Source organism: Mastomys coucha, unplaced genomic scaffold, assembly GCF_008632895.1.
Source record: "Mastomys coucha isolate ucsf_1 unplaced genomic scaffold, UCSF_Mcou_1 pScaffold8, whole genome shotgun sequence".
Lineage (NCBI taxonomy): Eukaryota > Metazoa > Chordata > Mammalia > Rodentia > Muridae > Mastomys > Mastomys coucha.
Window position 1 is genome coordinate 64,915,341 of NW_022196914.1, and position 25,137 is coordinate 64,940,477.

General features: G+C 40.6%; 1 long non-coding RNA gene and 1 pseudogene across 1 annotated transcript; both read right to left on the reverse strand.

Annotated features, from left to right (window-relative positions):
* Window positions 1–5,513: 5,513 nt before the first annotated feature.
* Window positions 5,514–6,262, reverse strand: LOC116083686. The gene is made up of 2 exons (XR_004115862.1): window positions 6,098–6,262; window positions 5,514–5,971 (listed from the first exon to the last, which is right to left on the reverse strand). It is a non-coding gene; the product is annotated as an uncharacterized LOC116083686 (long non-coding RNA).
* A 17,686-nt stretch (window positions 6,263–23,948) lies between these two features.
* On the reverse strand, window positions 23,949–24,509 carry LOC116083550 (annotated as a pseudogene).
* Between the last annotated feature and the right edge of the window lie 628 nt (window positions 24,510–25,137).

Consider the following 25,137-nt stretch of genomic DNA (forward strand, 5'->3'; position numbering starts at 1 on the left):
TCCAAATATTTATATATATATTTTTAGGGTTTCCATCATAGCCTCAGCCAGTAACCTGCTGTGTTTGAAAATGTCTGGGCAGTAATTGTCATTGTTTGCAACAGCTATTTTGGAGTCTGGAGAGAACTGTGGCATTTTGTAGAATCTAGGAATGCAATTACCAACGTTGTATACACGATCCAAGTGGCTTTCTGGCTTCAGAAGCTCCACCCCCAGGGAGAGGGGACAACAGCAAAACGTTTGTTTAATTTTTCTCTTGTAGTCGGCCAGTGATAGGTGGATTATATTAAGGCCAATTTGGCAGAAAGATTATTAGGGTAACAATTCCTTATAAGTACAAAACAATGTTGAATTAAAACAAGGAAGAAAAATATGACCAGGGTGAAAAGCTCTTCTGACCCAGGGTCTTATCTGAGTGTCTGGGGAAGAAATCAGATGCCATAGGGATGTCTGGGTCCTGGGGTGAGTCATCCTTCATGATGCAAGAGACTGTTTTGTACCAGTTAAAAGAAAGAGCTACAGTGCCACTTAAAAATGACCTGTTAACAGTTAGGGGCTTTGTGTTTAAAGGGGGGGGGGGAAACAAACCCTTATTGAGTAGGCCATTTTGGACCCTGTAGGTCAGTGCGCAGTTCCTACTTGTCACTGGGGATTTAGGCTTCTTAGATCTTATCAACTTTTGAGGGGATAGGGTTATTCCCAAATGATTTCTTCTCTTCAGTTTTATTTATGTAATTTTTCCCCCTCTTAGATGTTATCTGCAGACTGCAAGGCTAGCACCCCTTCATAGTGTGAAACAGGGTCATTAGAATGAAATAGAGTCCGGAAACAGAATCTCTTGACTTCCAGGTGGGCGAGTGGTTTGAGTAACTCCAAAGCTAGAAAAAAGGATTTGTTAAGAACGATCTTGAAACTTAAAACCATAATCTGCCGTGTAGAGATGCCCATGGTTGGGTCGTACCTTAGAGGTAAAACAGGATTTCAGCAAGCAGGAGCCCCTAGAGTCCATCCCAATCAATCAAAGGAAAGAAAAGTGGGCTGGAGAGATGACTCAGCGGTTGAGAGCACTGGTTGCTCATCCTGAGTTCAATTCCCAGCAACCACAGGGTGACCCGTAGTCATCTGTAATGGAATCAGATGTCCTCTCTTCTAATGTGTCTGAAGACAGTGACAGGGTACTCATACATAAAATAAATAAAAATAAAATCTTTAAAGAAAGAAAGAGTAACCACTATTTTGCGAGGGACTCCCCCCCCACACACACCTCCCAGGCTTTGCACATCTTCATTCCTGTGTCTGTGGGGTGTTAGGAATCTAACGCCCAGGAAAACAGCGCCCTCTGAGCTTCAGCGCTGTATGGGTAACTTACTCCCGGCTACATCTGTCCTTTGATGTGAAGTTTTGTTTTACAGCTGGCTTTTAGTCAGCCAAGAGGTCTCAGGTCAACTACAATGAAGCGGCCCTAGCTAGGGTCCTCGGTAGGTTATTGAGGTCCATGACTTCTGGACCAAAGAAACCCAACCCTGGCATTCCTGGGCTCCTGCGTGGCTGGGGACCTTTTTCTAGTTTATTTCTCGGACCAGCTTCTTCACCCCTGCATGGAATCACACTCAGGACAGACGCCTCCACCCTACCCTATCCCTTCCACCCCCATGAAACCACCCGTTTGTCCTAAACCTCCGCTGCAAGGGGCCCGCCAGGCTCCCCAGACATCTATGACAACAGCAGACGCCGCGCCAGGAGCACACACGAGCTGTCTCCAAAGCGGATCCTTGCCAGCGACTCGGTGGGGGGAAGAGCTGCCTGGAGAAGGCTAATCATTCCCAGTCAGGCTGGCTGTAGCCCACTGCGGCTGCGCGGAGGCAGCTGTGGGTCCATTGTTCAGGCAAGCAGTGGCCCAGGGCTTAGGGAGGGATCCAGGCCCAGACTCGGTGCTCAGAAGTGGTCAGAATTGTGGAATTTAAATTGTCCACCACTTAAAGGAGTGACCACGCGTCCAGGATATTGATAAATCACCCAGAAAGCTGCAGCAGGAAGTGATGATCTTCAGGGAGGATCTTGATGGGTTTTTTTCTTTTCAGATTATGCACATGATCAAGATAAAATACCTTAGAGTCTCGTTTACATAAATTACATGGCTCTGAAATGCCAATTTTGTATCCCGACAGGTCTGTCTTTCAGCCAAGGGAGCTTTTACATGTGAGCTTCACTAGATAACTCCACCCTCTTTCATCTATACTTAGTTACACTGGTTTGTCTTTTATTACTGTAAGCATGGCTTTTGAGTCCAGGAAATGAAAGCATTGGTATTTTGGTTCATTCATTCATTCACTTTAAAAGGAGACCGATGCTTTTGTGATGTAAAAATGTTCCCTGGGTAGCGATGGCAGCTTTTGCCGGAAGAGCGGATTTAACAACAAATTCATTATTCGTGCAGAATTTTCCTGGTGCCAGGAAAGGGGAGTGAGCTGAGCCTCACAGGCTGGGTTGGGGGTGGGAGGCTCCGAGCCCATGGGAATTCAAGAAGCAGAAAAGACTTCAGACCCTCTTGGGTTCACTGCAATCAAGCGAAAATACCTCACGCCACAAAACAGCAAGTTAACTCCTCAAGTGTAGATACCGGCGAATGGAAAAGGGATTCACGCCTAAGTCAGAAATGAGAGATCTGAAACAGATTTCGACATAAAGCACACAATGTTAGAGCTGGAAGAGTCCATAGAAAATATGAAATTCAGCCTTCTATCTTTCCTTTTTTTCCCCAGTGGGCCTTCAATGACACCAATATCTATGTGGCAGTCTGTAGTAGGTTATTGGCTTGTTTTGTTTTGTTTTGTTTTATAATTATTAGGGGAAGAAGGAAAACTGTTTCTTGCCTTTATGAGATGCATGGCCGACAGCCGCATAGCAAAAGACATATTAACAAGAGAAAAGTGTAAGACCCATTTCATCAGTGTTTGTTTTATTTATTTAAATTCTTTTGCTTGCTTGTATGACTGTGCAGTATGTGTATGTATTCACGGAGGTCGGAAGAGGGTCTAAATCCTCTAGGACTGGGGTTGTGATCATCAAGTGGCTTCAGAAAGGCCACACCAGGCCAAACAGTAGAGATAGGTCTATTGAGAGAGAAAAGAGCAAAGTGGCATTGGAAAGAGAAGGGAGGGAGGGAGGGAGGGAGGGAGGGAGGGAGGGAGGGAGAGAGAGAGAGAGAGAGAGAGAGAGAGAGATAGAGAGAGAGAGAGAGAGAGAGATCAGAGGGACCTTCCTTTATATATGGATGGTGACATAGCCACAGGTAAAGGTGGGAGGTGAGCCAAATGGATTCTGGGAATATGGTGGCTGTTGCCTTGGCAACAGGTGTGCAGGTCTAGCTGTGACCTATGTGATGTCATGGGTTTCAGAGGTCCTGATTCCAACAACTGGAGTCACCAGAGGGTCATGAGCTGACATACGTGTGCTGGGAATCAAACCCAGGTCCTCTGGAAGAGTAGTCAGTGCTTTTAACTGCTGAACCATCTCTCAGGTCTCCATTTAGTTAGTTTTATAGGTCCCAGAAGACTTAAAACTGAATACCCAAAGGCCTAAAGAAAACTCTATGTTTATGCCTAGGTTTGATGGAAATTGGATGGTCATGCAGATGTATTAGACACAAAGGGAACATGACCTATCAGTAGTAATGAGGAGAAACTTACCCAGGTATGTTAGCTCCCATCCTAGATGGCCTGTGTGTGTAGCTTTCCTTTTCTCTGTATGTTTGGAAGGACACCTGTTACATGAAGAAGTAGGAGATATCCGGTGGACATTTTTTCTGCCTCTCACCATACCGTTTAAAATACAGTATCGGATAGGACTGTATTGGGGGTGGGGAGCTAGAATTTCCTCAACACCAGCAAATTATACCTCCAAGTATTGTTTGGTCTCAATTTTTCACTTAGATCATGATACAAATGATTTTCTTAATTCAGGGTTATCTGAGGATAACAATCATATTTCAATTTTGCTCGCATTTCTTCCAGGCTCTGCCCAACAGTTACCTAGCAAAAGCCAGGTAGGAACCTGGCTTGCTAGTAAAAGATTGGCTTCTCTCTTGCTCTCTCTGACCCCTTTCTCTCTCTCTGGGCGCCCTCGCATCCTGTCCCTCTCCCTCCCTCTCTGTCCTCTTCCCTCTCACTTTCTCCATGTATTCCTGTCTGTCCTCTTCCCTTCTTTCTCTGTCTCTGTGCCTCTGTCTCTCTGTCTTTGTCTCTGTCTCTGTCTCTCTCTCTCTCTCCCTTTCTGTCCTTCTCTGCCCCCTTTCTTTCTCTGCCTCCACTCCCTTCTCAACCTCCTCTCATGCCCCAAATAAACTTCATTTTATACTAGACCCATAGTATTATATTAAAGGCTAGTTTGTTGGGAAGCTTCTCTCAGGTAAGTTCACTGGCCTCAAGGATGGAGGCTAGGGAAGTCGCCATGGGAGGTGGAGAAGGGGGGAAGAGAAAGAGAAAGGGCATGTGTGCAGAGAAAAAAGTAGAGGAAAGAAAGAGACAAACAGACAGACAGACTAAAATGTCTGGATTATATAGGAAAGAGCCTCTGGAGGAAGGGCAGCCCAGTTGAAGGAAAGTTCAGGGTTGGGGGTAGGGTATGCCAGATATGGACTGAGGGATGTTGGGAGAACTTGCTTTGGTATGTAAAATATGACCTCAGTCCATTGGTCTGAAACCAAACAGTTCATATGTTATATGCATGTGTGCATGCAGTTGAATGGAAATGTATGTGCTTGTACATGAAGCTCAGAAAACAATGCTGGTTGTCTTCCTCAACTCCTCTTATTTTTTGAGGCAGAGTCTCTTATCGAACTCAGAGCTTGCCAATCCAGCTAGACTGGCTAGCCAGCAAGCTCCAGGGATCCTCCTGCCTTTGCCTCCACAGAACTGGGATTATACCACACCCCATGGGTGCTGGTAGAAAGCACTTTACTAACAGAGCTATTGCACTAGATCCCTCCATTTTGGGTCTTCATAGGTATTTCATTATATATGTATGATCAGTTGTCACTGGTGACTAACCCCTCCATTTGTGGTAAAGTGGTTGAGGTGAAAGTCCCAATTTACCTTTGCTTCCTTCCTTCTGGTGGCCAGCTCCAACTTGAAAGTGCCCCAGAGCTGACAATCACCAGCACCTCATTAGCATACGAAAGACATCCCTTCAAAGATTGGGAAGAATTTAGGAGTAAGCCCAAATCCCAGGGATAAATACAAAGGCAGCAGACTCAAAATACAAACAAGATAGTAGAGACATCAAAGAGAAATTCAATTAGATACATGTAAGTTGTACCTTAAAGTAAGTACAGGTGGAGCTTGTAAGGCTTGATATCATACACCAAAACTGTATTGGATTTTGAGATGAGAACTGGCTCCAGGATGATAATTATGTTGTTTGGATCACTGAGTATGGGGATCCCTCTGTGATTCACAGAACACTTGAATATTCAATTCTTTCTTTTAATAACACAGAGTCTCTGAGCTACCCTGGTTTCTACCGTTTTAATTTCAAGAACTTGTAGTTCTTCAGTGGACCACAGATGCATATAAATGACTTTAGTCAAAGTAAATACCACTCGTGGAATTTGGTGCTGAGATAATCCTGTCTCCCATAAGTGAGAGCTTCTGACTTGTGGGTGTTATGAGCAGTAGAATTTACATCAAAGTCCATGGCTGCAACTTTTTTGCCATGCAGTAGGTCCCTGATTTACTGCATGTTAAAGATTTCCATTTCATCAGAGTGAATATTTCCATAAGTGATAGTTTGGTCAGGTAGAGCTCTGCAGAAATGAAATACAAAGTTAAACCTGAGAAGGCTAGGCTGACTCCATGACAGGCTTTAAATCGGCAGTTCAGGAGATGAGGTCCAAATCTCTGTTTCCAAGAACTGGGCAAGTCCAGGCAAGTTCAGGCAAGTCCAGACCTCAGAAGCTGCCCTGCCACCTGGCCTAAGGCAAGAACAATGGGTTATTAGCAGCAGTTTCCAGAGCTCTCCAGCAATAGTTTCTAGCCCCCACATCCAGGTAATGGTTCTGGAATGTCCCTAGAGATGAAGCAAAATAAAGCTCACCTACCTTGGAATTCCCCTAATATGCTTTAAATCTGGCCTGTGAGCAAGGTCCCCTGGTTACCTCTCTATCCTAGTAATAGGAGCCCTCAACATGCTGGACTTTTGCAGAACAAAACACTCTTTGTGTTTACATACTACTTGAGTCCAGGGTATCATTCTTCAGTGAACCATGGATTCTTACAAACCCAGACCATATATTTATCTCAGAATGAATCATCAGCTCTTTCACAGTGGAAGGTCCTCAGAGTAGTCAAACAAGTGACTCACAGGTCAGCTTGAGGGATGGGAACATAACTAAGTCTGAATATCAACACTGGTTGCCAACAGGTTGGATATTCTGCAGCATAGTGATTTATCCATTGTGATGTCAATTCATGGACCTCAACTCTGCTCCTGAGGGCATTTTGCTCATTGTCACTGTTGTATGTGATGACAAATGTTGGGTGCTACATCTCTTCTTTATAGATGCCTTCTGGGGGCATAATGTGTTACATAAATATTTTCACACTTTGTACTCAGTTTGGTACTTTTATTTATTTATTTGGTACTTTTATTTATTTAGTTGGTTTTCTTATTGTGACAAAAAATACCTGAAAAAAGCAATTTAAGGGAGAAAACATTTGTTCTGGCTTACTGTTTGAAGGGATACCTTCTATCATGGCAGAGAAGGCATGATGGCAGGTACAAGAGGCCAGCTGGTGACATTGCTCCCATAGACAGGAAGAAGGGAGCAAAGAATGCTGGGGCTAACCTAGGTTTCTCCTTTTTATGCAGTCCAAGACCCAAGCCCAAGGAATGGTAATGCCCACCATTGGGGTGGGTCTTTGCACTTCAGTTAAACTAATCTAGATCATTCCTTATAGACACACCCAGAGGATAATCTCATTAGTAATTCCAAATCATCTCAGGTTGGCGATAATGTTAACCATCACAGCCCCAGGCCCAAGATCCCTTGCCCCTTGTCTTACACTTCCTTCTTTTAGGCTCCTGACAAACAAGCTACACCACACACTACTTCTGACGAATTAGATTACATTCTAATTTGTAGCCACTTCTCTGACAACACAAACTAGGTGACCACCGTAAGACTCTGTCGAGCCTTAATTTACCGGAGACTCTGAGTAAACAACGTGGAGATGGGAATCGATGCAAAAGCAAGAGGAATTTTATTTAATCCAGCCTGCTGGGGTAGCCCTGCACATGGGGAGAGAACAACCACACACAGCCCATCCAGCAAGCCTTTATACAGTTCTCAGGATCACTGCCATTAGGCACAATGTGATTGGCAGAACAATGTGACTTTTTAAACTGATTGGTCTACAGGGAATGAGGTGGCAAGGACTTCCCTTATCTGTACCCACCTGCAGGTAGGTTCCCCTCCCTGTGGTCTGAAGAATGTTATTTAGCCTCTCCCTCTGGAGGGGCAAGTGGTCCATGACCTTTCCAAAGTTCCTGAGCTGACCTTTTCACCATGTACACCAGTCCAAGCCTTGCCTGTGCCTTTTCTTCTCGGCCAGTTCTCATGACCATTCTAAAGCATGGAGTAGTATAGTGCATCCATTTCTTTTTCTCACATACCAAGCTGACTAATTGGTGAACCAAGCTTGACTGTTTTCCTCCTCCAGGAACTAATGGTAACAGCTATTTCATGCAAACCCAGAGTGAGATGAAGAAGGGAAAGAGGGGAGATGACATAACAATGGTGGGTGACACACAGGTTTGAGCCATCTGTTTATCCAGCTTGCTTGTATCCTCTTGTCCTGCTCTTATACCATTGTGGGTGGATTCCTACAAGTTCCTCTGACTCACCTAACTGAAATCTCAGATAGGGTGAGCAATTTTTAATGAAATAATTTCACATATGAGTAATTTTAGACAGCTAGTATTCCATGGTCAGACACTCAATCAGGGCTCAAATATGTCTTAGTTTTTTTGTTTTTTTTTTTTTTTTTTTTTTTTATCAGAGGTTAAGTATTCCACTGTGGCTAAGACAGTCTTGATACATAATCCTGGGAATCTGAATTTGATTGTGTAGGTCTTGTCATATGATCATTTCCTATTACTGCTCTTGTGTGGTGGAATTCTATAGGTTCTGGAAGGTAATATGACCCAAGTCCAAGCATGACTAGCACTATAACCTTTTCTGCTTAGACCCCACACTAAGTAAGTAAACTTTCATTTATAGACTAAGGCTGGGAAATATGGTTCAGTTGTTACACAGCTTGGTTAGGGTGCATGAAGCCCTGAGTTAAATTCCCAGCTCCACCTAAAACCAACTAGGCCTGGTGATGCATAGCAGTCAATCCCAGAACTAAGGATGAAGAGATGGGAGGATCAAATTTCCAAGGTCATCCAACAGAACACAGCAAGTTCAAGATCAGCCTGATCATGAAATCCCTGACCAAACCAAACCAAATACAACAAGCAAGCCCATGGCTTGGACACTGTTCTAAGGTGTGGAATATACTGATTCCATTAACAGAACAGACCCACCAGGCATTTTACCTCCTTCTTCATGGTGCAAAGTGCAATCATTCCTTGGACTAGGTGGTTCTTGGGCTGAGATGTGTTAATCTCCACATCTGCCACCTCAAATGCCAATTAGGACGATGGCTTGATTGAGTCTATATTAACTTATTGTGTCTTCCAGGCTCCATTAGCTTTTGACGAGGCCAGACTGGAGAATCAAGTGTAGTTATAACCTTGAGGCAAGCACATTTCTCTCATCCTCTTGGGATTCACAATTGATTTTGACTCGCTATTTATGGGACAACTTCAGGGATTTCTTTCTGCCTTCCTTATAATGATAACCCTTATTCCACATACTAATATAAGGTTGTACCAACCACCAAGTATATCTTTCCTAAAATTACACATTCAGGGACAGAGGAAATGACTATGGAGCTTGTAGGCCCATTTCTTGGGCCTTGGCCCACACTTCATTTATAACTTCCTCTATTGCTATGTTCTGAATGTTCGTGTGCCTCCATAGCTCATAGGTCAAAACTTAAATCTCAAACTAGTGCCATTAAGGCATAGGGCTTTTGAGAGGCCATATTCATGAGACAAATCCCTCCTGATGAAATTAATGACCAGAGAAGCAACCATGAGAAAACTTGTTTGTCCCTGTATCATAGGAGGACTTACCAAGAAAGCAACATCTCTGTGGGGCCTCACCAGACAGCGAATCTACCAGTACCATAATCTTGACTTCTCAGAATGCATAACTATAAAAACATATTTTTTATTGCTTATAAGTCTCCCAGCATATAAAATGTATACGTACATATATGTATACATGTAGTACATATATATTGTCTTAGTTTGAGTCTTATTGCTGTGAAGAGATATCATGACCAAGGTAACTCTTATAAAGAAAAACATTTTCCTAACAGTGGTGGTGCACGTCTTTGATCCCAGCACTTGGGAGGCAGAGGCAGGCAGATTTTTGAGTTCGAGGCCAGCCTGGTCTACAGAGTGAGTTCCAGGACAGCCAGGGCTACACAAAGAAACCCTGCCTCGAAAAACCAAAAAAAAAAAAAAAAAGAAAGACATTTACACTTCCAGAGGTTTAGTCCATTATCATCATGGTGGGAAGCATGGCAGCATGCAGGCAGACATGGTGCTGGAAGAGCCAAGAGTTCTACATCTTGATCTGAAGGAAGTAAGGAGGAGATTGTCTTCTGCAGGCAGTCAGGAAAAGGCTCTGATTCTACATTGGATGGAGCTTGAGCATAGAGAACTCACAACCCACCCCCCACAGTGACACACTTCTTCCAACAAGGTCACAACTCCTAGTAGTGCCACTATCCATCGGCCAAGCGTTCAAACACATGAGTCTATGGAAGCCATAAATACCCTAATTCCTGCATATTTTTAAAATATTGTTTACGATTTAAAACAAAGTCTAAATTTAAACATGTTTCAATCACATTTTCTCCTTCCCCAAGTCCTTCTAGATTCTCTCTCACTTTCTACCTACCCAACTTTAAGTTCTTTTACAAAGACAAAGAAAGCAACAAAACCCTAATACAAAAATAAGGTCCTCCAAACCCAAGAAAACAAAATATCACCCATAAAGAAAACCAAAACCAAAACCAAACCAAACCAACCAACCAAACAAACAAACAAAAAACCTACCAAACTGTAATCAAATAAAAGCACACACAAAAAAACAGTGGAGTCCGCTATATGTTGGTCAACTTTTCCTATACATGAAGACTACCTTGAATAGTAGTCTGGTTCATATACCCAGCGTCACTCCATTGGAGAAAACTGATTTTACCCCTCCCAGCAAATATAAATGACAGTCTATTTGCTCAACTTTACCTTACTGGCTACAATTTCATTCATCCATTCTTTCTTTCTTTCTTTAACTTGTTTTTAATGTAACAAAATAAAATATAACAAGATAAAGCAAAAGCAATTACATCAATATTAGACAAGACGAACCAACAGACGGAAAAGAGCCCAAGGCGCAAGAGTTAGAAAACCACTTGCTTGCACACTCAGGAATCCCATAAAAACACTAAACTGGACGTCTTAATTTATGCACAGAGACCTGGTTTAGACCACTGTATGCTGATTCACTCCTTGTGCATTTACATGAGCTCTGCTCATGTTGATTTAGGGGGTCTTGTTATCTTAGTGTCCTCTATCTGATACAATAGAAACCTTCTAAAGTATACACGTATATGAAGTATACACATCTAAATGAAAACGCCAAATAACAGGGAGACAGAGTCCCATCTGGCTATATCTTGTTCCTAGATGAAGCTTCCAGTACCTGATAGGGTTCTATCTAACACTTGAATATTCTTACAGTAATGAGGACCATAGAGGTATTATGGGACTCAGACCTTGGATCTAACCATTTTCAATTTTGTGGGCATTCCCCTTTTCCTAGTGTAAAGCCACACAGCTAAATGTCTATAGGGACTTAGAATCATCACAGAATGTGGGTAAGCCTCCTCCAATGGAAGGCCTAAGAAGAGGCAAGACTGTTCTCTCCAAAACACGAAGGAATGCTGCCAGCAGACTGGCTATATACTCAGATCTTAACCTGTCAGCCGGCTCCAGATTTAGGAGCATGGAAAAACCTTCCTAACAAGAAATATTTTTCTGTCCCTATATACGTACTTTAGGTTCTGCTTCTCATGGCCTCCCTAATCCCATCCCACACCCATTCTATTGACTATTTCTGTAATCCTTTGAGAGGTTGTCCCTGGGCCACCAATCAAGGTTATCACACATTACCATAATTACATCCACTTTCACTATGTGGCTTCTGAGTTACATGCTACTATCTCAACAGTGCTCTTTGGGAGTATAGAAACCTCATTGTTGTCAGTGAGTCTGGTGCTTTCCTGGTCTCTTTTCCCTCAGGCTTGGCCAATGAGCAGCCATTGTGAACTGTTTTAATGATAGGGTACTCCTCTAATGGTGTACTCCTCTTAGCTTTGGTAAATATTTATGCTGGTCCTTTGGGGCTGCTCAAACAGCCATCAGCTAGGTAGCTTATAAGCAGACATTTATTTCTTACAGGTCTGGATTTATTTCCAAGATCCTGATAGGCACTTTCTGTTTGATAAGAGACAGTTCTTAGATGGCAGTGTTTTCACTGTGTCCTCACATGGAGAGAGATTGGAACAAACTCCCCCAACTTAGTCGGTGTTCTGTTGCTGTGAAGAGGCACCATGACCACAGCACCTCTTACAAAGGAAAACATTTAATTGAGGCTGGCTTACAGGTTCAAAGGTTCAGTCCATTGTCATCATGGTGCTCCAAGGCAACATGGTTCTGGAGAAGAAGCAAAGAGTTCTACATCTGGACCGGCAGGCAGCAGGAAGAGAGACACCAGACCTGGCTATAACATTTGGAACCTCAAAGCCCACCTAGGGACACACTTCCTCCAACAAGGATACACACCTACTTCAAACCACACCTCCTAACAGTACTTCTCCCTATAAGCCTAAGGGAGCCATTTTCATTCAAACCACCACACACCCTCAGGATTCTTTGAAAGGGAATGGCTCTCATTCTTACAGGCTCCACGTTCATGATTTAATCACCTCCTAAAGGCCCTATCCCATAATACTGTCATCATGGGGTTGGGGTTTCAACATACAAACATTGGAGTAGTGTCACATGGCTTTTCTGATTGATGGAAGAAAACATCTACTTGCCCCAAATAGGTCACTGCTCAATCAAAGACAGTATCCTGTTTCCAGCTTGGTGAGTTAGTGAACCGGTTTGCTGTGGTTATTTACAGAGAACAGATGACTCAACTGTAGCTCCAATACCAGGAAGTTTCCTGGACAACTTACTGGTACCTATACCACTGAGGGTCCCTATTTGCCTCTTGGATGACTCACAAAAAGCTGCTTGACTGAAAAGTCCCTTATGAGCAGTTAAACTTTGTAGAGCATCTTTTATACAACGCAGGGAGAGGAAGCACCTTGTGAAATCTGATAGCTTCTGAGTCCTTGTTCATGGGGGAAGTTCATAGGCCAGATCTTGTGATCAAATCTTGCCAGTGCTCATCCGTTCTCTGATATGAAATAGCAATGACTATGTCCAACCAGAGCAAACAGCTTCACCACAAAGATGGATCCTCTAGGCCGGTGGTTCTTAGCTTGGGCAGGGGTGTCAGAAGATCGTCAGAGAACTTTTCATAGGGGCCACGTGCATTCTGCATATCAGGTATTTACATTATGATCCATAATAGTAGCAAAATTATAGTTATGAAGTAAAAACAAAATAATTTTATGGTTGGGGATCACCACAACATGAGAACTGTATTAAAGGGTCCCAGCATTAGGAAGGGTGAGGACCACTGTGCTCTGGACTTTCCCATGGATTTAGGTAGCTTTCCCAGTCCTACACAGTGTGTTGACTCAGGTAAAATGAGAAACTCTGGCATCTCAACCTCCTGTAGCATGACCATCACTTTCTATGCTTGCAGAAGCCATTGAGGCTGTGAATTTACATCATCTCCTAGTGCTGTCACCCTGGTGTTACATTCTATGGTGATCAATAAACTTTCGTTTATCCAATCAATAAAACCTCTTATCCACACCAATGGGTTCTCCACCCAATCTTACATTCTAATTCTTTCACTCAAGTAACTTCAGAATTCCCTAGCTCCTGGTAGAATGTGCTAGCTCAGTCTTGTAGCTCTTTGTGATACAGAAATTTCCTCTTTGTCAGGCCCTGTAGTCCCTTATTACCTAATCACAGTCTGCATAAAAGGAGAAGGCCCCTGAAGATAGACTCTGAGGGGAATGAGAGCTTTCCTCATTATCTTTAAGAAGGGAGAGATTGCTGTCCTTTACTAAGGGAGAGAAGACTCCATCATTTCTGAGAGTTAATCTAGTTCCAAGATATCTGGGGATCCAAGATTGATCATAGCAATATGGGTCTCCCCTACTGAGTCTTGATCCCATTCTTTTCTAGCTAAAACTTGAAAGCACACCTGCCATGAAGTTGTACTTCAACCCTGGACACTGCAGATGAAGTCCTGCTCTTATCTCATTTCTCCAACCTGCAGGAACGGAGACGCTCTTTGTAAGATACCTGGGACATCTTTGTTTGACAGCTCACTTTCAACTTTTCCTTGTTCTGTGTATTTTATTCATTGTTCCTCATGCCACATTGCTTAGCATGGTTTTCTGATCTCCTTGGCCGAATAGTTACTGTTTTCCTAAAGACCAGTCTTTTGCTTTGGCTTCTCTGTTACCATCTGCTAGCATCACATTCCAATTTTAACAATGCTAATGGTTCTGTTTATAAGGCTCTTCTACCCTGCGCTGTACTTTTGTTGTGTTGAGCCTACCACTTGCTCTGCTGCAAGTGAGCCCTGTCTCTTAATCCATTCTTACTATCTGGGCCTCCAGACCTTCTCCAGATGGAAACCTGAGAGGGAGCTTATCAAACATGAGAATACCCTTGAGATCGTTCTCTATAAAGGATGAAGCAGATTAGGCAAAGGAAGATGATGAGCTGCAAGTGGACCTAAAAATAGCCACAGCTAACCCAGCAGACAACCCTAGAATTAAAACCATCGACAAGAAATCTTCCATAATGAGCAGAATAACAGGCCTGCCTTTACAGCTCTCAGTCATAGGATGGAGGCCACTCAGGCAGTGCCGTGGGGGAAAAATTGTCTTAAACTAGTTGTGTGTTGTTTTTATTTGGGAGTTAATTAGAACAAAGTGATTTTATTTTTCCAAGAGTGTAAGACTTTCCTGTGTCCCAAGGCAATCTCTGACATGGCCAAGCCCCTGATGTCTGTCATCTGTTCAGTAATACTCATAGCAGTTTACACAATCTTTCCTCACTAGGAGTATAGTTATGTAATGATGTAAGTGATACATATATATGTGCGTGTGTGATATAGGTGGTATATGATATATATGATATATGCTATACATGATACATATCATTCATATATATAAATGTATAAGTATACATATGAATATATTTATATATGTGTGTATATATTATATATATATATTCCCGTGGTAGCTGGAATTGTGGCCCTCATACCAAAGGCTCTTATGCTACACTCCATTGGCTACCTACATATCAGCTTTCAACTACTGCTTTGGTAGTGCACTGACTCTGGGTTATTTTATATATACATATGTAAATATGTATATATATATGCATATATTGTATATGTATAAATACACACACACCTTTCATCCTTCTAAAGCTTCTTTCAGGCTTCTATAGTCTCTTCCTCTTTGGTTTTAATCATGAAATATTGCCTAAGATTTCTTTGATCTTTTTGAAATATGCTTTTATTAACCTTAAGTGACAGAGCAGAATGAATTAACATGTATTAGACTCTTTCTACTGTATAAAGAAATATGGGATAGAGTATAACCTAGAGTCAATGCATTATCAAAGCAGTCGCTGAAAGCCGATGTGTGGGCAGCCAGTGGAGTGTGAGGACCACAATTCCAGCTACCATGGGAACAGCAGCTATAACCATGATCATGCAAAATAGGAAGCCAGAATTTATCCTTTTATAAAATGCATAAAGCTTAAGAAAAGACCATGAAAAATTAAAACTTGACTTAGCATTTCTCAACCCATTTTGTGATGTTAAACTATACAAAGACATTAGAAGAAAAACAAAACAAAACAAACAAACAAAAAACAAAGGACAACAGGAAAAAAACCCTAAAGACCAATATCCATCATGCACACAGAAAAAAATATCGGAAAAATCATCGTAACTCTAATCTGTGTATGTAAAGAATGGACAAAATACCATGACCAAGGAAAGCTTAATACAGAATTATAAGGTGAGTTATATACTTGCAAGTCAATCAGTGTAATTATCATATTACCAAACAAAAAAGAAAATCATATTTTCATTTTAGTAGATAAAAAGCAAGTGACACAAACTTATATTTATCCATGGTAAAAATTGTCATCAAGCAAGGAACCTAAGAAAATTTCCTCAAACCCATAAAGCCAACCTAGAAAAACTTAGTTAATATCACATTTAATGGAGAAGGGTTAAGCACTCTCCCCGAATATTAACAAGATAATAATGTCCATTTTCTCAAATCTTATTCAATATAGAAAGAGAGGTTTTATACAATAACTAGGAAAGAAACCTGCATTACAACTAATCAAAATGTAGAGTTGTGGAGCCCAGACCCATTAGATACGATTACAACACAGCTTGTGTGTCTATGGTTCAGGGATCATTTCTAACATGGGGCAGAAACATTGAAAGAGCCAGAGGAACAGGGAGATTGCTGTGAGACTCTTTCTTGGAAATTTCATAAGTGCTACACCCATAAAGTCGACATGACAGCTGGAGCAAGGACAACAGTAACACCCAGGCTGATGTATAAGGCTCTGGAGGCTCCAGTCTTACACTAAGAACTACAAGCAACCAAAGAAAGCTGGTCACTAATGAAATCGCCTTCCTCAGGGAAGAGCACATTAGCTCTCCATTACCAAATGGTCAGCCCTGAAACCATACGTACAAACAGCAGTAAAGGGACTGAACAGGTTGTATTTAGGTAGCTAGTAATAAATGTATATTACACATATACAATACTAATTTACTAATACTATATGAACAGTAGTCATACAGTTTTAAAATGGCTCACAAATTAGAAAGAGAGCAAGGGGGTGTGGATGGGACAGCTTGGAGGGAGGAAAGGGAAAGGGAAAAGAGGTCGTCGCATTATAATCTCAAAAACATTTTTTAAAAATCTGTTTTATTACACAAAAGAAGAAAAATTAGTAAGTCATGTAGATTGGAAGAGAAGACAATATACTGTTTACTTTTAGATGACATGATGGCCCCCGCACAACTCAGTAGAAATGACAATGAGATGGATCATGGGGCAGGGTTCCCATATAAAAGGTTTCAAGGCCGAAGTGAATGATATTTCTACACTTAACAAAAATAATTGGGAATTAAAATTATATAATTAAAAAAATAACCTTTACAATAGCATCAAAATGACAATAAATTTAACAAAATAAATGTGCTAACTAATTAATGTGAACTATTAAACACTAATGAAATTTAACATCTAAAACTATAGAAAAAGTGCACTGTGTGCATAAAACCTTAGGCTCAATATCATTGTCAAGTCTCCCAGAGTCAATTCAACATAATCAAATAAAAATTCCATTGGAAAAAATTTTGCACTAATAAATCCCCACACTGTTGGTCTTAGAAGATGAAAGTTAACCAGCAGAAGAACATTACAAATTCCAAATCAATAGAAATGATAAATAAGGGCTGGTGAGATGGCTCAGTGGGTAAGAGCACTGACTGCTCTTCCGAAGTTCCTGAGTTCAAATCCCAGCAACCACATGGTGGCTCACAACCACCCATAATGATATCTGACTCCCTCTTCTGGTGTGTCTGAAGATAGCTACATTGTACTTATTTAAAATAATAAATTAATATTTAAAAAAAAAAGAAATGATAAATAAAATCTCAACCCCAAAGAAGTTAGGACAAGGAAGGGACATAATTGATATCTTAGAGAGTTGACATAAACGAAAATGGTTAAAATAAATTTGGATATACTGGCAATCCCAATAAGACCTAATAGATTAAACTTAATTGTTCAAAGCCAGTAATTCTCATATTTGGTTTGAAAAAACAAAAACGGTAATTTGATTTTTCAAGTGATCATTGTAACATAACTATATAGAAAGTTTGAAAGTAAAGGAAGAAGCAAAATATACCAGGCAAGTTGTAAACGGAACTAGTGTACAAATAGTCATATCTGAAAAACTTTATTTTTTCCCAATAAAAAGTGCTATGCAAATATGCTAGCTAAATAAACTGTAATTATATAACAATTTATTCACTTAAGGGTATATGAAACTGTTATTTAATTATAATACAACTTACTAAAAAAAAATGACAATTTTGCTTTATGTTACCCTGATAATAGTATGTAAAAGATAATAAAATAATTCTGCTCTGTATATACATCTATCAACAATGTGTGGAAGCAAAGCTTGACAAACCTAAAATACAGAATTGGAGAGAAACAGACCATCCTTACCATACAGTTAAAAAACGTAATTCAGAGATGTGCATTAAATCTTGTAGGCACATGTCCGAGATGCACACTTTTTGAGCAAAAGAGATCATTTAGCTCTGAGCTCCAACATAAATTCCAACAAATGTAAACGATTCACACAATACTGACCTTATTGTTGATTTACTGAAGTAAAACTAGAAATAAGAAATTAATTAAAATTTGATTCCTGAAGTAAAAGGGAAATATGAGACACTCAAAAGAAGCATCATGCATCTGTGCGTGCGCGTGAAATTTCTTTCTCCATCACTGATTAAGTTGTTTTGGATAAAATTAAGTCCAGAATTTCAGCTTCCCTCTTGCTTACTGGTTCTTTTAAAAGATGAAATGGTAGGTGAAGGCAGGCCAGAGTTTTATCAAATGTTCTGCTTCAGTTGGATAATACTTCTACCACATGTCTACACGATTAAAATATTTCAGTGCTATTACATCAGTTTAGTAATCTGTATTAAGAAAATATTACTTAAAAAAATAAAATAGTTTTCACATGCTCAGTCTGGCCAAGCTGTCTGTGACGTGCTCCTCAGAGTCTGGCGATTCCACGTCTGCAGAAGTTTCGTGGTTACCAGAGGTGCTTCTCTTTGCTACTGATCTCTGTTCCATGGGTCCTCACCCAGGTCTGTACCAGGTCTCCAATGTCCCACTCTCATGGCTGCCTCAAAGTTGCCTCTCAAGGCATCTCAGTTCATGGCAGTGATATCCTTAGATATTCTCCAAATAAATTTCCCCCACTGTCCCAATAATTGTCACACAAGAGTATATTTCTAAAACTTGTATCTAGTATTTTATTCACGTGACCTGTCTTTTGCAACCTTCGGTTCACTTGTACACTCCAACAAAGTCCAACATTCTTCAGCCTTTTTTTCACGTTCTTTTCAACAGAGAACTCTGGGATACCTTCTTTAAAAACTGTATTTATTTTACTGTGTGGGTACATACACTTGAGCATATGTATGTGCACCACTTGTGTGCAAGTGTCCATAAAGGCCAAAAGAAGGAATTAGATTTTCTGAAACCGGAGCTACAGGGTAGTTCTGAGCCATTGATGCGGGTGGTGAGAACTGAACCAGGGTCCTTGGCAAGATCAGCAAGTGTTTTTGACCCCTGAGTCACCTCTTCAGCCCCACTGGGACCTTTTTTATTATGTTTTGTTGTTTTCAGGGCACATTTCCCCATAGGAAATACTAGATATGGTTTTGTTAGTTTTTATTAGAAACTTTCAGGTTCAGGTTTTTTTTTTATCCTGACTTCCCTATTTTAAGGGCCTTTAAAAAATAAATACTGAACCTCTCTATGCTCCAGTTTCATCTATAAAATGACAGTAATATTAATACCTATTTTGTAAGATTGCTTTAAGAGTTTAATTAGAGAATATTTTTTTTAAATGCTGAAGCCAGTCTGCAGTGAGAGCTTAATAAGAATTAGCTGCTATTAAAATGATTTGCTCTTAAAATTTGATTTATGACTCTCTTGATTTCTTTTGTGAATCTTTTGCCAAATACATTCCTGCCGGACTTTTTACGGCATCGTCCGTCCAATGCTTTGTGCTTCACAGTCCAGGAAACTGAACTACTTTTTGACACCATTGGCAAGGCTGTCTGCTTACTTTCTACCATCGGAATGAGACAAGAGCAGGTTTTGGTTTTTGGGCTTTTTTTGTTTTTTGGGGTTTTTGTTTGTTTGTTTGTTTTGTTTTGTTTTTTAGAAAATTGTTTCTAAATCCTTTCTTCTACCCAGCATCTCAATCGAGAGGAATTGGTAGAAATTTTTCTCACACCTTTTCTGACTTTAGCTTTCTCCACATGAATCAGCAGACATGGGTGGGCTCAAGTTACAGAGTTCACAGCCAAGGTTGCTTCCATCATCCTTGGAGCAGTGAGCCATCAGCCGACATGGCCCCTGTGTTCTGGGCAAGAGCCAGGTGCTTCTGACATGATAATAACTTGGGAAGCTCCAGTGTTCCAGTCTTTAAAATCTAATCAAATAACAGTCCTGGTTACCCATCTTTTTTCCTCCCTCCCTTAAATTTTTTTTCTAAACAGCTTCTCGAGCGCTTCCAAGGATAGCATCATCTCCTTTAGCATGTAAGAGAATAGGCCCAAGTCTCACAAGCTTTTTGGCCTCCTGCTTAGCTATGAGAGCATCCTACATCTAGAATGCATATTTAGGGGAAAACCTTAAGTAGTTATCTGCGGAGCAGAAGCACGTGGCCTGGAGAAACCGCAAGTTGTAAGGGGTCTCATACATGGGCAAGATGCTAGTGTAGTGGTAGATCTGCCCAATCGAGGTGTACAACGTGTATTCATATTAATTGAGTTGTGTTTTCATTGCCGGGGCATATCTGAGTTGGAGATTTACCGCAACGATCCCGGATACCCGGATACCCATGTCTCAACTTGGCGACAACATTGAAGACAGCTGTGCCATACTCTGGTACCAGCTTCTAATGTTTAAGGGAAGATCGCAGAACAGTGCCTGGACTTAGTGCAGAACCCTCAGAGATATCAGATGTTCGCTCTGATATCTCTGAGGGTTCCCCAAAGTAGGAGTTCAAAAAGCTTGCCCCTTTGTCACGGAACGAGCAACTTTGTCAAAGCTAACATGTCTATTGAGATGACATTTGTTAAAAGCATTCCAAACCAAGTATATTAACCTTTATTACTCAACTCAATGGTAACTCTGTAAAACTCTCATGGAGTCTTGGGTATCTAGAAGACCACGGGTGTTTCCAGCACTCAGTGAATGTTCAGGAGAGACCTGAGATGTCCCCTCCTATACTTCACTGCCCTCTCTGTTGAGAGCAAGAAGTGAACCCTAAGACAGAGTTAACGCCAGGGAAGTGTTGAAGACATGGCCCCATGCAGACATGGAGGCTCTCTGCCAAGACTTAATTTTTCTTTTGTTCAAATCTTTTTAATAGTTGTCAACTTATTAGGTAACTAGTAATTAAGTTAAAGGAATAAAGACTTCTATAGTCACACACAATAAAAATTACAGGCTTTACAAAATTAGTAACAACAATAAACAACGGGTTTCAACGGTAAGTACAAACCCTGGAGCAGACCCGATCTAAAGATTTTGTAGCACGATCATTAGGAAATATATTTCTCAATAAAAAATGAGATATGAAGTGAAAAATTAAGACCTGCACAGAAGAGGAAAAAGCTAATGTAGACTGCTGCTAAAGAAGCCCAGATATTATATGTGCTAGACAAAGACTTAAAATCAACTACTGTATCTTAATTTATTTTTGCATATGCATACAGTGTTCTGTGTATGGCTTGTGTATTGCTGGTGTGGGTGTGTGCATGAGGATGTCAGACAACATCCGGTGTCTTTCCTTAATCATATCCCACCTTTATTATGTGAGACAAGATCACCCACTAAACTTAAAGCTCATCAATTCTGCTATGGTGGTTAGCCAGTGAGCTAGCCTGTGCCCATACTCACCCCATTGCTTGTGTGTGTGTGTGTGTGTGTGTGTGTTTCTCTTATGTTTGTAGTCGTCGTTTCTATTTTTTTTCACTACAGCATTATTTGTATATTTTCTAGTGTACCATTTTAGAAAAAAAAAAAAGGCTAGTTTTAGTTAATGCCAACATTGTACAAAACCTTGTCATAGGATTCTTCCCTTAAGCATATTGGTCCCCTCAACATAGATTCATAATTACCTCACTTGTAAAAATGATTCTTGATATATGAAAATCCAGCTTGGTACATCATGCTGATGTAGAACAAAGAGGTAAGCTTCATGATCATCTCTGTTGATCCAGAAAAAGCACTTGCAATCCAATACACGTTAATGACCCAAACTAGGAAGTCCTCTTTTACCTAGAATGATGACATACACCTGCAATCCAGCATTCCAAGTCTGGTGGTGAAAGAATGCCTAGTTTGAGATAGTCTGGGCTACATATCCAAGGCCAACTTTGTCTGCATCTCAAAGAAACAAATGGAAAAAAAGAGAAAGAGAAACTTTCTCAATTAAAGTATAAATGTGGTTTAAAAAAAAGACTAGAGGCAAGCTTATTTTTTCAAAAATTAGGAAGATGACAGTTTGCTTTCTGGTCCAATTTGAATGGAAAAATTTTGTACATCTTTCTTACTCTTAGGTGGTACCTATCTTAAAACTAAGATGTGCTTCTTGGAGGCACATATAGATGGATTCTATTTCTTGACTCAATCACTTTGTATCATTTGAATGAGGCTGTTGATGTTTAAAGTCATTACTGAAATGTGTGTGTTAATTTTGGTCATTCTGTTGTTGATTTTTGGTGTTGTTTGTGTTCTCAGTGAGATAATAGCAGTAGGAATCCAAAAATAAAGTTGAGAAAGCATTTTTTTTTTTTTTTACAAAAAGCATTATATCTACTCATTTTTTAGCTTATGAGTGTTTACATATGTCAATGGATACATAGATAGATAGATAGATAGATAGATAGATAGATAGATAGATAGATAGATATAGAGACAGAGACATGTATCACTCACATGCCTGGTGCCCCCAAAGGTCAGAAGAATATATTGGATCCACAAATGGCTGTGAACCAGCATGTGGATGAACCAGCAGGTGAGTGCTAGGAACCCGACCCAGGTGCTCTGGAAGAGGAGTAAGTGCTCTTATCCAGCAAGCCATCTCTTCAGCTCCAAAACCAACTCTTTTGTAGCAGCATAAAAGGTGTTTAAAAAAAAACTCCGTAAGTGAGGTGTGGTGGTGCTCACCTGTGTACCAGCCCTTGAGGTAAATACAGGGACATTAGAGGTTCAAGCTCAAACTTGCCTATGTAGTATGTTTGGGGACAGTCTGATATATGGAACCTAGTTTCAAAAACAAAACAAAAACAGAAGTATAAATAACTTAGAAATAAAGCTAACGTGCTGTAAGACTTAAATACTGTAAACTACTAGTGTTGAAAGAAACTAAAGAGCTCGCTACAGATATTCCGTGTCCATTGAGTCAAGTAGTGCTGTCAAGTCGACAATTTTTTTCTTTCTTTCTTTTTTTAATTTAAAACAATATTTCTCTTCTTGAAAACCATCTATAAGCAGCAAGGAGGAAAAAAGATAACCAGAAATCTAAACTACATTTTCAGTAATATCAGATCCATGGAACTCAAACTATAAGATATGAGGAAGAGCGACTAAACACAAAGAAAGTGAGACCTAGGGTAGCCATTCTCCTGGTCAGAGAAAGACTACAGGTTAGTTTGTTAAAGTGGGTTATCACTTAGACTGGTTCTGTTCTCTGTGGAATTTGCTTCATCATGATAAATACTTCTACAATTGCTATTATTGTACACAAATAGATATTCAAATACATATGCATGTATATATACATATACACATATTCATTGGACCTAATGAGTACAGTTTGTGTTGCCCATATGTCCGTGAGTTTTCTACAAATGGTCTACAAATTGAATGGCACTCTTACCAAATTTTCTAGTTTTTTCTGTAGAAAGAGACAAAAGGATTCTAAGATTTATTTGAAATTATAAAAGAAAAAAATCCCAGATAGATAGTTTACTTAACACACACACACACACACACACACACACACACACACACACACACACACACACACACACGGGGAGAGAGAGACAGAGAGACAGAGAGACAGAGAGATAGAGAGAGATAGAGAGAGATAGAGAGAGACAGAGAGATTCTTTTTCCTTTTTTTGTAATTTTTAAAAAATTACAAATCTGTTCCAAAATATACTTCATTAAATAAAATACTGATTTCAGTAAGATCTACAGTGAATGATTATGCACTCTGAGAAGCTTCAGATCTAGGTAGGGCCAACACTCCTGGAAGAAGCTAAGAGAATGTACACCCAATCACAGTTTATATCAGGTTTCTTATTGCCAATCTGCCAGTCACAGCGAACATGCCATTATATCACTTGTGCAGGACACGGGTTGTTGGGGGAAAGGAAGCAACCGCCATACCCTCTCAGTGGTGAGTTCATTACAACTTGGGAGGAATCCCAGCAGACGGCCCAGACAGCAGTTTCAGTAAGCACGTTAAGAGAAGCAGATAGCTCTCTCGAGGCCCAGACACACTTTCTTGCTGTATTATGTTGTTCGACACTTTCAGTGGGCAGTCAGGAGGGCCTTCTTCAGGACAGCATGGTCGCAGGACTGGGACAATCCCAAGGGGCTGACAGGGAGTATGAGGATGGAGAGGCGGGCTACCTCGAGCTGTTTCACATCAGAGACAACTGTGACAAAGTTCTCAGACTGCGATCTCTCCTCTCATCATCTGGCATAGTGTTTGATGTATTCACCTTCTATGTCCTGAAAATCCTCCTTGTCCTGCAAGTGGTGTTTTGCAGCTTCAATATTCAGTGCACCATTGACATTCAAAAGATCAGTAAAGAGTTTAATCCCCAAACAACTAGAACATTCTTTAATATTCTAGTGGGAGCCCAGCCAGTGCCATCAAATGAATGTTCTCTCAGTAAACTTAGACATATTTCTCCCATTTCTGTGATGTTGGGGTGCCAGATTTCAGTCAAGCATTTCACCTTGGGAGGCACCACGTTGTAGGCATGGGGAACTTCAGTTTCAAACTGAAATTTTCCACCCTGGTAGTAACCCTCATCTGGGCTTACACTCAGCTGAAAGCAGTGAAGCTTGTTTGGATCAGGAAGATGTATTTTACATGTACAAGGTAAATTAGCTTCAAGTTCTGCAACCTCTTTAACAAGCAACTTGTCTCTCACAGAAACCCTCTGAGTAGAGTCAGATGTGAAGACTGATGTCCAGGATCCTTTGAGACCATCAATCCCGCGTCAAGTTGCTTGCCAACATTAGCATTACTGCCATCTTTCTTAGTCTGCAGTCCAACTCCCAACAATGGTCAGCAGAAGCTATGAATGGAAGTCCAAGGATCTAGCAGTTGCTCAGTGCCACAAGGCAAGCAGGCAAAGGAGAGAGAGAGTAAATCTTCCTTCTTCCAAGGTCCTTATGTAGATCTTCAGCAAAAGGTGTGACCCCGATTAAAGGTGTGTGCCACCACGCCTTTAACCCCAGATGACATTGAACTCAGAAATCTCCCCATCTTAATCTTCTGGGATTCCTAGCCACTATGTCTCAAGCTCTCCATGACAAGATCCAGGTCAGAAATTTATATCTCCAGATTAGGATCACTGATGAGCCTTCCAATTCTGGATTGTAGTTCATTCCAGATATAGTGAAGTTGACAACCAGGAATAGCCACTACAATCCACCCCTTGTCAACATGACACAAATAATATATCATGTCCACATGAAACAATAACAAGGTCATAATATGTCTAACATGATATAACTATTCCTCATATAATCACAAACTCATTTGTAAATTTACAGTGGGGCAATGTCCCTTGGGAACATTCTTTTAGTGTCTCAACTTAAATATCAATTGATGTTAAAGATATTGGAAGAAAGACAAATGTATTCTTAG